Source organism: Herpailurus yagouaroundi, unplaced genomic scaffold, assembly GCF_014898765.1.
Source record: "Herpailurus yagouaroundi ecotype Mexico unplaced genomic scaffold, PumYag 196, whole genome shotgun sequence".
Classification (NCBI taxonomy): domain Eukaryota; kingdom Metazoa; phylum Chordata; class Mammalia; order Carnivora; family Felidae; genus Herpailurus; species Herpailurus yagouaroundi.
In genome coordinates, this window is record NW_024412427.1 from 20,544,833 (window position 1) to 20,558,550 (window position 13,718).

Here is a 13,718-nt window from a genome sequence, read left to right on the forward strand (position 1 = left end):
GTTGCACCCTATGCTAACTTGGATGTAAATTAAACAATAAATAAATTAAAGAGTAAAACTGTAAGCACCTTGCAACTAATGTAATTTTGGCGCATAGGCAACTTAATATTCTAGAGTGAACCTTAAGCAGGCCAAGTTCTGGTGAAACTAAGGAAGAGAAGGCCCGGTCCTTCTCAAAGTGTAGCCCTGAACCAGCAGGACCAACAGTGTTAGCCTCCCCCTGGGAACTTGTTAGAAATGCAAATTCTCAGGGTTCCTGCATGGCTCAGTCAGTTCAGTCAGCTTCCGACTCTCGGTTTTGGCTCAGGTTCTCATGGTTGGTGGGATGGAGTCCCACATTTGGCTCTGTGCTGACAGTATGGAGCCTGGTTGGCATTCTCTCTCTCCCTCTCTCTCTGCCCCTCCCCTGCTTGCACTCTCTCTCTCCCTGTCTCTCAATAAATAAATAAATACACAAACATAAAAAAAGAAATGCAAATTCTCAGGCCCCATTCCAGTCCTGCTGAATCAGAAATTCTATAGCTATTGTTCCTTAACAAGCCTTCCAAGTGATTCTTAGGAATAATATTGTTTGATAACCACCACTTTGGCAAGATGGAGAGTAAAGGAAGATTTTTTTTTAGGGTTGAAAAAAAATCTACTCTCATCCTGCACAATGGCAGGCCAACAGCTCATTTTGGAGAATCATCTTCATGAATAAATTAAAATATAGTCCTCATGTTGCTTAATTAATCTCTTGGGGGAAAGAAGCAGTTGGAGCTTAGAAAGCTTTTCTTAATTTGTGTTAATTGCATTGTTTAAATACCTCACATTCTTTTGGAGACACACACTCCTCTCTAGGCCTCTGTGAAGTGAGATGCTGAGAGTGGAAGGTGACCAAACAAGTTCAAGCCTTGTTCAAGCTTCTACAGGCTGCACTTGCCCACATGACACCTCCCTCTTCAGCCCCCAGTCTGGGATCAGAACTGTAAATTGCAGCTTGATGGCACCTGCTGGATTTGAGCACTCTCCTTCACAGTGGCCAAAGAATAGAGATTTTTTTTCTTATACTATACTAGACTCAATGAAATCTTAATTCACTTCCAGCCCTTCCTAATGCCCCAATAAAATGTTCAGCAGAGTAATGTCTCGCCATCTCCACAACACTTAGATACTTTCCAACCCATGGGGAACTGTTCTGTCTTCATCTCAAGGACAGTTCGAGCCTGAACTGGTAGAGAACTCCATATCCTTACCTTGGTCTTCACTCTCATTTGCCTTAAGGTGTCATTTACACTATTGCTTGGAAAATATCTTATTTCCTGTTTTTATCCCTTTTAGAGGCTTTTCATCTTCAATGAGGTGTAGGATTGGTGGAATCTCAGTCTCTCCCCTTTCTGTAGGCACTAGGAGGGGCTGTGTTTACAGTGTCCTAGGCACCAATGCTAGCAAGACGCCAACCTATCAGGGCAGCTGGAGAGAGTACTTCTCACAAGGGTAAAAACTATTTCATGGTGGTGGTACTTTGCATTCTCCTGCTTACTAATGAGTTTGATAATATTTTATGAGCTCATTTATTGACCTTTTATTTTCCCACTTTATGAAATGCTTGCTTGTGTCTTTGGCAATTTCTTATATTAGATTTGTTATTGTGACCGAGTGACAGAATTTCTTTATAAAATTTGGAGACAGATCCTTTGTAAGTATACATATAGAGGTACATTTTTACTAAGCTCTTGACTTTTTTCACACAGGAAAAATGCTAATGTCAGCTTCAAAGCTATGTGATAGCATGTGGTTAGATATTCTCCATTCCTTTTCTTTTTCTTCTTTACTTTCTCTCCACACCCTTCCTCTCTTCTCTTTCTCTGTGTCACCTTTTACTTAGTTTCCTTTGTCATTGTCTCCATTCTCCTCCTCCTCCCCTCCCCCCTTCCTCTCCTTCCCATTCTCCCTCTCCTCTTTCTCTTCCTCCTCTTCCTCCTTCTCCTCCTTCTCTTATTATCCGTCTTTATTTTTCCCACCTTGTTCTAATTAGAGCCAAGTCCTAGACAGGCAAGTTGCCTTGAGCTAGGTGGATTTTTTTTTTCTGGTTCACCCACTAAATGTGTTGCCCTTTGAGGTCCTGGCTTTAAGCTGGGATGAAAGGGTATGCAATCATTACCAACTTCTGGAAAGGTTCCCTCTTTCATGCTGTGCAGTAGGGCTGACTTTGTAAGCAGTCACCTACGGGTGTTCTGAAAATGGAGATGAGGGGTGTGAAGAGTTTACTTGCATTTCTCCACTACCCCATCCACATTTAAAGCTGTATGGTTTGTCCTCTGTTTCCCAATGTCCATGAGGCCCTTAAAATAGAGATCCAATACTGGGATCAACACATACCCTTGGGGGACAAGTCTCTATGCTTTCTTCTCTGGGCTCTTGCTCTCACCCAATTTTTAGTCAGTTTATTCCTTACTTTTTTATGAACATTTTAATGCATTTAGAAATATGTGTTATATTTAAAATGGCTATAAATTATCTTCAGCAGGATAATTGTATTGACATGTTTTAGATCACTCAGTACGAATGTGGGTGACAACTCACTTGACTACTAACTGATAGTCATGAATTATTAATTTCAGTTTTGTTTTTCCTAATTTCCCAGGTCTAGGATGTGTAAACACATCATTTTCCTCTGGGTCTCTCCTTGCAGGAAGGGATGTCGCCCATGCTCATGCCCATCACCACTATCTTCACTGAGGGGGTGGCCTGTTTAGTTCCTTTCTTCATACAGGAATCTCCATGGCTTTGTCTCCTCACCCCACACACGCAGACTCTCAGTGGACAGGGTTTCACAGATGTCCTTTGGACAACCCTCAGGTTCAGTGTCATTTACCAGTCTGTTGGGCTTTTGCTTAGCTTTAAGTTTTTTATTTGTGTTTTTTTTTTATATGTTTATTCATTTACTTATTTGGCGTCTTGAGAATATACGTTACCTTTTTGCCATTTCAGCAACACATTGTAAAATATGCTTTCAATATTTTTTTCACATTTGTAGGTGTTTTGTGAAAGACTTTTTTTAGTAAACCTAATGCACAGTATTTTCAAAAAGCTGGAGTCTGTGTTTTTTTTCTTTAATTATGAATCTTTTATTGCACAAAAATTTAAATTTTATAATGTAATCAAATTTTTCATTAGTTGTGTGCTCTTTTGTCTTATTTAGAAAGCTCTCTAAGGTTCATAAAAGCATTTTCCTGTATTTTCTTCCATCTGGAACTGATCTTTGTGCACTGAAGCTGTCATTACTACTCTTTGGCAAATAGGTCTCTTTGTCTCCTAAGCCCATCTTGGGATTGCATGTCCTGAATTGCTTGTGGTACAGTTGGGCCATAAGATCTGTTCTGGCCAGGGAATCACAGGTGGAAGTATAGTTTGTCAACTGAGAATTTAATTGCCAACTGAGACCATCTGGGGCTACTTTTTTCCTCTGCCACAATAACTACTAATATTCCAAGTAGTGGCTGTTTCATCAGACTGAGTTTCCAAATGTGAGTATCATAGAACATAACCTCTAGCCAGACCAAAATGGCTATGTAGTGTGAGCAAGAATGAACTTCTGTTGTTTTAAGACCCTGAAATTTTGAATTTTTATTGTTGCAGTAGAATCCAACACACTCTGACAAACTTAAAACATAGTATTAGAAAAAAGGAGTAACAAAAAAAGGAAAAATGTTAAGTATTTGGTTAGGGGATATGTGATAGGATAACTGTTGAGGGGAAAAAAAAGGTAAAAATGCATGTCATGCAGTGGCAAAACCATTATTATTCATGTCATTTGCAATAACTTGGAGATAGACTATGTACTTAATGAACATGTACCATTAAGGGAAGGAATTGGGAAGCAAAATATGCGTCATGAGTTTGTTGCTATTGACTTCATTGGGTGAATTATTTCAAGAAAAATAAATCAGCTCACAAAGTCTTGGCCGGGTTCTCCAATGGAGAAACACAAAAGATTCTTCAAAGAAAGAGCTCAGAGATGTTGGGATTTGAAAAGCTTGAAGAGGCTAGTGGTTCCCAAACCCTGTCAACAAAATATAAAATTTAAAAGATAAAGGCCATTTCAAATTTGGTTTTGTGCAAGGATCAAATCTAGGACACAGTTCTCACACTCCTTGTTAACACAACTGAGTAAGTGAAGCCATTTCAAAGCAAGACCCAAATAAGAATATCATGCTCAATAAATCCTTTTAAAGAAACAAGACAGCTTGGGGAAAAGAATAAAAACATGTGGCTAATATACCCAAGATATACTGTTCCAAATAGCCAATGCTGCATGACAAACTATTCCAAATTATGACATAAAGCAAGATCCATTTTGTTATGCTCATGTATTCTGAGTGTAAGGAATTTGGACAAAGCAAGGATGGCTTTACTCTGTTCTGTGATGTGGGGCCTCAGATGATATGACATGAATGGATAGAGGCTAGAATCATCAAAAGGCTAATCACGCACATATCTAGCACTGTGGCTGGGATGTTTCAAAGGCTAGGATCAGCTGAGACTGTCATCTAGACCATCTACTACATTAAGCTTCTTCAGGTTGCTAGAACTTCCTCAACATGATGATAGCCTAGGGTGCTTGAACTTCTTACACGACAATGGCTTAGCACTCCAAGAGTGAATGTTCTAGCAAACAATGCATAAGCTACATGGCTTTTTATCAGCTGGCATCAGAAGTCGTCTTTTGGTCAAAGCAGTCTCAAGTCCACCCAGATCAAAGGGAAGGAGACAGAAACCCCAACTCTTAATGAATTGTGTGTCTAAGAACTGGTAGTCACATTTTAAAACCAACATATTCCCAGTGAGGTCAAAAGAGAGACAGAACAGCACAGGGGAAGAAAGTAAAGAAATACTTCCCCTTAACTATTTAGGAATCCATTCTTGAAAATCAGAAATTCTACATGAAAATAAAAATTGGAAACCTACTTCATTATATAAATGGGGAAATTATAATACATTAAATGCCAACATTCAATCCTCAACCAATGTCCTAAAAACAGAGACAAAATGAAGTAGAACATCTATGTGAAAGTCTAAACTACATGTCAGGATATAAAATGCTTACTTAAAACATCATTTCCTGATGGTGGTGCCTAGGTGGCTCAGTCGGTTAAGCGTCCCACTCTTGCTTTTGGCTCAGGTCATGATCTCCCTGTTCGTTGGTTCGAGCCCCCCATGTAGGGGTCCACACTGACAGCATACAGCCTGCTTGGGATTGTCTTCCTCTCCCTCTTTCTCTGCTCCTTCTCCACTTGTGTTTGCGCGCGCGCACTCTCTCTCTGTCTCAAAACAAAACAAAAGACACATCATTTTCTAATGATCAATTTAAAACGTGGTTAACATATAATTACTTTGTACTCACTAACAAGGTCACATCCCTGAAGACCCTCAGCACACTTTTCAAAACATCTGTATGTGTTTCTGCCCTTTTACAAATTGTAATCAGAACGTAATGCAAGACTTTTACCCACATAATTTTGTTTAAAATGTTCAGTTGCATTTGGGGGACATAAATATACATTTTGGCTTCTAAAATTGTCCAAACAATTGAAGTTGTATGTGTGTTTTAATTGTGAATCTTCAGAACCAAATTGTGTTTTATTAAAAAGCAAGAGAGGACTTCAGAATTGCCATAGACAAATGCCCACTGAAGTCTCCCATTCTTTCGCCTTTATTGTGGTTATTCTATTCCTGTTTTATAGCTGTGCACCATATAGGACAGTGCTTAGCAACCTTTTATCAGGATCACCTGGGGATTAAGCATAAGCAACTAGGCTCACCTCTAGCATTTCTGATTTAGCAGGTCTGGGGTAGGGTCTGAGAATTTACATTTCAAATATTTGATCATGCTGGTCCACAATTGAAGAATTCTTCTATAGAAGTTAGGAAACATTTTTTTTTAGGTCATAAGTCTCCAGATAAAGAGAAGCCACATTCCAACCCAATGCAGATTCCTACACCTCAACTCTGATGTCAGAACTCCCACCTATCACAGGCTGGAGAGCCTGGACTCTGAGCTGAATGCCATTATTAAGTGATATTTTCTGTTCCTTTTTAATGGGGAGGAAATGAGTTCATTTTACTTGAAGAAGGCACAGTGGGCCAATATCTGATTTAACAAATATATCCAGTTCCTGCCTTCAAGGCACATGGTGATAGTGCATGTTTTGATTCCATTGTGGATGAGGCCCTGCTAGTTCTGGGCCATGCCATTGGTTCCAGTCAATGAATTGTTCATGGAAGTGATGATTTTCAATCTGGGTTTGGAACACTGAATCACCATTAATCCCTTCTTACCTCTTCCTCATCACAGCAGCCAGCTATGTGCTAACGGTGGTTGCCTGGTCAACCTGGCTCATGGACTGAAGGTAGTGAAGAGTCCCAGGCCGCACATACTGGGAACATAATGTGGTCACAAATTATACCTTTGTTGTTTTTGGTCACTTACTGCATCCCAATCTCACTGATATATACATACATATATATATATGAATTTATTTTTCAAATAACTACCCAATAGTCTCACTGTCACTTACTAAATATCTCATCTTTCCCCACTCACTTAATAATATTCTATAAGGCAGAATATGTCATACTATATATATAACCACTAGAATCTAGAACTTGTTCTTTTGATTAACCAAAAACTAACTTTATGCCACAATTTTTCCTATGTAGCTATAAAGATATTCCCAAGGTTAATGATGAAACAAGATAGATAGTATGTGTTAGAAATTATGTTTTCAGTAAGCAGTGTGGAGAAAAGGTAAGCCGGCAATCTCCAGAGAGCACTGTTCTTAAAATGTTCTTAAAACACAGCTGCATGTGTGGCCAGTGAGGGAGAGCCAACTGGCTAATAATGAGATGTCATGGTCTCTGATTTTATTTTATTTTTTAAAATTTTTAATGTTTATTTTTACTTTTTGAAAGACAGAGAGAGAGAGAGAGAGAGAGAGAGAGAGAGAGAGAGAAAGCACACAAGTGGGGGAGGGACACAGAGAGAGGGAGAGACAGAATCCCAAGCAGGTTCCCCACCATCAGCACAGAGCTGTATGTGGAGCTTTATCTCACAAACTGTGAGATCATGACCTGAGCTGAGATCAAGAGTTGGCGGCTTAACCAACTGTGCCACCCAGGTGCTTCTCACACTCTTTGATTTTAGAGATTAAGAATCAGAACTGAAATGCCCTTCATCAGTGCAGTTTTGCTTAAGCTGTAGTCTCATTCTAAGAAGAAAAGCCCTGGATATTGAAAACAAGATGTAATTTCTTCAAGGAGATCATTGGAAACTAGCCAGGAAAGAAAACTCTACCTAAAAGCTGATGTTGAGAGGCAATTGCTGCACTTGGACATGCATCCTGGCATAATCTCATGTGTAGGCACCTTAAAGGGGGAGACAGAGATGCATGCCATCTTGCTGCACATATTCAACTCTATGACTCCTAGGATGTTACAGATGAATATTAATTAAGCACGCTTCTTATAAATCATTCCCAATCACCAAAGGCCGAGTCACATATTCATGTACATGTCAAATGAAAAACTCCTGTTAGTATATTTGAAAACTGGAAAATTTTGGGGGCCAAAATCTCTTGGAAATTGCTAAAATAAGAGAATATTTTTATGAGAAATGTGTGTGGGAACCATGCAAATTTATTAAAAGCAAATGGACTTGGAGGAAGGAGCGGACCAAATGAATTTTCATCCTTCCTCCTTGGTTTTGTTGATAGTGGTAAGGGTAATAGATGTTTTAAAAAAATAATGATGGTCCATTTTTTAAAAAGAGTTATAAAATGCTTTTTTATGTTTTGGTACTTCGACTCAATATGACATTCAACTCACTACTGTCACAATATCCCTTGTGGCAAGGTAGTCGCCCATCCACAAAGGATAACATAGAAAGAAAGAACATTTAACTAACTTATTATTACCAGTGAGGGAATAGCTTGGCAGGAATGGCGTTTCTTTTACCTGCTTTGGGGCCAGTGGAAATGAACAGTTCAGTGTGAGGTTTCAGGCCAACATAGGTTAAGTTATGTGAGAATTAATTCTCTGCTTTTCAAACTCTAATGGAAGTCCTGCATTTACCTGTTTTTATAAGCTACAATAGTATAGTATCTTTGCTTTTCACTGTAAATATATTTGCTTAACATAATATTATATTGGCTACCTGATACGTTTTATATATATCATGTGCTATACTAGCATGCCTAATATTATATTATTTTAATATATTATGATAAACTTTATCAAAAGTTTTACAAGTCTTAGGCTAGGCAAAATTGGAAAACATTATTACTTATGAAAGGCAATTTCTTTGTGGCAGTCACTTCTCTAAAAATACTGGGTCCAAGTGTGAAGGAGGATGGACAAAATAAATGAGACCTCCTTTTCTCAGTCGTGCAAAACCAGAGGTACTACACAATTATTGTGTAGAGTGGTTCAGCAACATCCTCCACTGTGTAATTCCAGTATTAGTATATCATCAAGAAGTATTTTTTAAAAAAATTTTTAACGTTTTTATTTATTTTTGAGACAGAGAGAGACAGAGCATGAATGGGGGAGGGGCAGAGAGAGAAGGAGACACAGAATCGGAAACAGGCTCCAGGCTCTGAGCCATCAGCCCAGAGCCCGACGCGGGGCTCGAACTCACGGACCATGAGATCATGACCCGAGCTGAAGTCGGATGCTTAACCGACTGAGCCACCCAGGCGCCCCAAGAAGTATTTTTTAAATAAATGTTAAATATAGGTGCCACAGGGAACTTTCAAGTGTTTGTGTCTTTCTTATCAAGATTTACATGGTCATGTCCTAGGAAAAAGAAACAATGGTTAAATTTCATATCAATACACTATGCTGCCCAACTGGTATGTGCTTTATGTGTTAAAAGAAAAACCTACTGACTTTCACCTTCCCCATGGCCCTCCCTTTTAAATACTCCTCTATGGAGGATAACTCAGCTGCTGGGTCCACTATTTGCCGTTCCCGCCTTTTCTCCTCTTTCTGCTTAGAATGCTCCAACAGTCATCTTGAGACAATGAGGTGACCCAAGGATGAAGACCAGAGCTAAAGGTAGCAGGATGGAAAGATACCAGGAGCCTGGGTCCTGAGGCCCACACAGCCACCATACCAACTCCAAACCACCTGCCTCCCGATTTCCTTCACACAAGAGAACATAACTCTTTATCTTAGTTAAGTTCTTTATACACAGAGTATCTTTTGTTAGAATCAAAACACAGCTCTTTACTGACCGGACCTCAGTTCATCAGAATGCCCAGGAAAGGATGCAATAAGGTACAAATAAGATGTATAACTTTTATATATGCAAATATATACACACATATACTATATATATATATATATATATATATATGTATATTTATGTATAATTATAATTTATATTTATCTGAGAATTAAAAATAACTTTAAAAAATTTAAAAAAATTTTTTTTTATTTTTGAAGGAGAGAGAGAGACAGAGCATGAGCGGGGGAGGAGCAGAGAGAGAGACACACACACAAGAATTTGAAGCAGGCTCCAGGCTCTGAGCTGTCAGCACAGAGCCCAACGCAGGGCTCGAACTCATGAACAACGAGATCATGACCTGAGCCAAAGTCGGATGCTCAACCAACTGAGCCACCTAGGCGCCCCTAAAAGTAACTTAATACATAATCTACAGAATTTGAGATATTAGAAGTCATTGCAATTAGTTTTACTGAGAGCAATCCCAGAAACACTCAATAAAATGTTGTTTGTTGTTATTTTCTTTTCTACAAATTTGTTAGGAGGGGCAAAATTATGTGTGCGTGTGTGTGTGTGTGTGTGTGTGTGTGTGTGTGTGTGTGTGTTGTGATTTTGACCCTCAACATTAATAGAAAAATCTGGGTTAGGGGATTCTGCTTTAGACCTTATCAACTGAAATTTTCCAATATAATCAAATACTATCAATGAGGGAATTCAGAAACTATGAGAACATCATAGTGCCCAACTGTAGCTTCTGATGCCACAAGAGTAGAATTATTGATTCCTCTCTAGTGCCCTTTTAAACTACTTTTTAAAAACTTTGTGCCACAAATCTGGAGGGCCTCTTCTTAGGATGGAAACAGATAAAATATCTAAACAACCAGCAAGCCAGGGCACTCAGCTTTTGGAAATCCCAACAGAAGAAATGTTTTGTTCTGTACAGGAAGATAGATAAAAGACATATATTCTAACCCTGAACCCCAGCACCCCCATTAACCCTGATAACTGAGGCAGGGTAGTTCTAATGGTATTGTGTCCTGAGTAATGGCTCTTGTTTTTTAATGAACCCTTCTAGCAGTTCTCAAGCTCAGAGATTTTTTCAATCTGTTGAAGGAGACCTTTACTATCTCAGCTCTCTCCTCAACAATAAATAACAGATGCTCCCAGGGTTCTCTGGGTTATTGGAAACTTACCTCATGTCAACAGCCTCATAATCAGGAAAACAAAGGCCACTTTCAACTTCTTTGCAGCACCTGAGTGAAATCTACCAGTCAGCTCATCATAGTAAGTAAAAGCAATTTCTCAGGTGTCCAAGGTGTTCAGTCCCTTGAGCAAAAAGACAAATCACAGGTTTTTTTTTTTTTTTTTGTGGCTGACTTTCTTCCTGAGCTAGAATGAGATAATATTATAATGAAACCTTATAGCTCTCTCTTTTTCCTGAGCCATGCTTTACTGACAGAAGGACTATCTCTTGAAAGTTAAATATATATGTAGTTAAGAATCCTATTTTTACTCTTTATTTGAGAGAAACATCACAAAAAAAGGTAAGAATTGTTGGGGCACCTGGGTGGCTCAGTTGGTTAAATGTGTGACTCTTGATTTGGCTCAAGTTGTGACCCCAGGGTTTGACATCAAGCCCTGCATTCGGGCTCCACACTGACTGTGGAGCCTGCTTGGGATTCTCTGACTCCCTCTCTCTCTGCCTCTCCTTCTCCTCAAAAAACATTTTAAAAACCTTAAAAATAAAAGAGGTAGGAATTGTTGAAAAGAATATGGTGAATTTACAGCATAATGACAATTGGAAAAATCCATCTCATATTTTCTCTATGAAGTGGCTTTCAAAGTTGTCCCCAATGAGCACTTATGTCACTTCTGAAGACAATGATGATAAATTAGCCTGTGGTATTTTCTCACAAGTCCTCAGCAGACCTGTGTCTACCTTTTTCTCCTCTTACTATCCACACCCATCCCTACAGTTCAGTGAGACAACAGTGGGAACCAGGCCAGCTCCATAATTCTCAGCTCTTTATCTTAATGGGATTTCCGAGAAGTCATGTGGATATGGATCATACACATTATTCTGCCTTTTCAGCTCTCAGTAGCAGGAAAGTGTCTGTTAATGAGATTTCAGTATTGACAGACAATCAACATTTTCCAGAAAGGAGATGGCATCATGTTCAATGTGCAGGAAACAATTTCTCAAGTTCAAAAAGCGCAGGAAATATAAAACAGCAGATTTAAAATTACGGTCATATCGGCAGTTATTTATTTTTGGCCAATGTTTCTCAATAGAAATGAAATGTATTTTTTATTATTTTTTCCAATCTGGAGTCACTCCCTACCACTCCAAAAATCAATATCTGATAATGTTAAATAATTCCTGCCCATAGATTATACCTAAGTTTTCAAAATGTTTGGATACATATAAAATGGGCAGTACCTGGCATTCAAGTTCAACTAATGAGACACAATCTATCTTGTGTGTGTCTTTTCTCATTTTCTGCGATTGACACACAGAAAGGCAGCAGCTTCTAAAGTCATTTCCCAAAGTGGGTTCTGTTTATCCCTAATAGATAATCCCTGACAGAAATACACATAGGAACAAACATGTGTTTCAGTGAAAATTATAAGTGTTTAGATGACAACCTTCCAGGTTATCTGATTTTAGTCCCTCATTGTCTTTGAGCTATTGTATGACTCTGTAAGTCATAGACATCTGATGGAAATGCACTATCACTCTCGTCTAGAAACAAACAGATTTAGTCCCATGCTGTAGACGACCAACAGACTTCCCTTCCTGTCTTATAGAAACATCAGTATTGCTTCCATTTGCACATTTGTCTTACTGCCTCTGATCTAGAAATGTGTCAACCTTTTCTGTCTGGTTCTTTCACTGATTATGAGTTAAATAAAATCTTTAACATACACTCCTTTTTATATCTCTATGTCAGTCATTTTACCCCCGGGTGAAATTGTCTTTTAACATGTGTATATATTTTTTAGGAAAGATACCACAGGTTTGGGAAAGGCTGGTAATGAGGACAGGGCACTGAGCTGAGACTCTGAGACCTGAGTCCCTACCCAGACTGCCATTAACAATGGGATGGCCACCTTTTAACTTTCTCTTGTGGAAAATTTCAAACAGATTTGAGAGCAAAGAGAACAGTATAATGACATTTTCTCCACTTAACCACTACCCAACTTTCACAGTTGCCAATTCATGGCCAATCTTATCTCTTCCATTCTCTCCCCACAGCTTGCCGTGGGATTATTTTGAAGCAAATTCTAGACATCATACCATTTCGTCTATCTCTAAAAGATAAAGTTTCTTTTTAAAAAGTCATAGCCACAATACCATTATCTTACATAAAAATCTAACAAAAATTCCTCTAAGTCATCACATATGCAGTTATATTGAGTTCAAATTGCAACTTTTCTGTCTCAAAAATAAATAAACGTTAAAAAAAAAGGGGGGGGCACCTGGGTGGCTCAGTCAGTTAAGCGTCCAACTTCAGCTCAGGTCATGATCTCACAGTTCGTGAGTTGGAGCCCCACGTCGGGCTCTGGGCTGACAGCTTGGAGCCTGTTTCGGATTCTGTGTCTCCCTCTCTCTCTGCCCCTCCCCTGTTCATGCTCTGTCCCTCTCTGTCTCAAAAATAAATAAACGTTAAAAAAATTTTTTTAAAAAATTGCAACTTTTTGGCAATTCATCTTTTGCCCCTGAACAAAATTTCTTTGGCAAAGAGAGACCGAATATCTAACACGTGTTTAACTCCACTATACTGTTTGAAGGTGCATTTTCAGGGGTACAGGTTTCCTCCACTATCCAAAAGTAGAGTGTTCCTATGAACACTTTGAAAGCCAAAATGGCATAAAGCAAAGAAGCAATTACCATTTTATATGCAAGAATTTTTTACTGTTTTCAGAACCAAAAAATAGCTTCTCTTGAGCTTTTCTGAGACCTTAGGACATACTTGGCTGAGGGATGCACAAAATCAATCAAACACAGATGCTCACAGACACGGTTCAAAGCTGTAAAGGCTTGATGCTGAGATGCTGAGTGCAGGTCCATGGAAGGAGTTTGGTGGGGCCACTCAGTGCTTGGAGAGTGCTCTGCCTCCGTAAGGGCTTGCTGCAAAACAAACATTAGAAGCTATTTGCTCTTTTCACATTTTCACATTTTTTTTTTTTGGTAAAACCAACAATCCTCTTCGAATTTCTTTTGGTTAGAGAAAACAGGTATTAATGTAGGTCTTTTGTAAAAGCCAAGTGGCTTAAAGCAGACTTCCAAAAAGGTGGACTTCTAGAAGGGAGCAAGGTGGGGGATGTCTGTATGTTGATGAAATATCGCTCTTCAGAAATATTGAGCTTGGTCTGAAATTTTAGAAATCAGACCCTTGGTCAAATGCACCACTATGAATTACTACTTCAAGAAAATGAGTAGTAAGCAATT

The 13,718-nt window shown here is 38.8% G+C and overlaps 1 long non-coding RNA gene across 1 annotated transcript; it reads right to left on the reverse strand.

Annotated features, from left to right (window-relative positions):
- Positions 1-3,594: 3,594 nt before the first annotated feature.
- LOC121012009 (uncharacterized) lies at positions 3,595-5,201 on the reverse strand. The gene is made up of 2 exons (XR_005781911.1): positions 5,090-5,201; positions 3,595-4,045 (listed from the first exon to the last, which is right to left on the reverse strand). It is a non-coding gene; the product is annotated as an uncharacterized LOC121012009 (long non-coding RNA).
- Between the last annotated feature and the right edge of the window lie 8,517 nt (positions 5,202-13,718).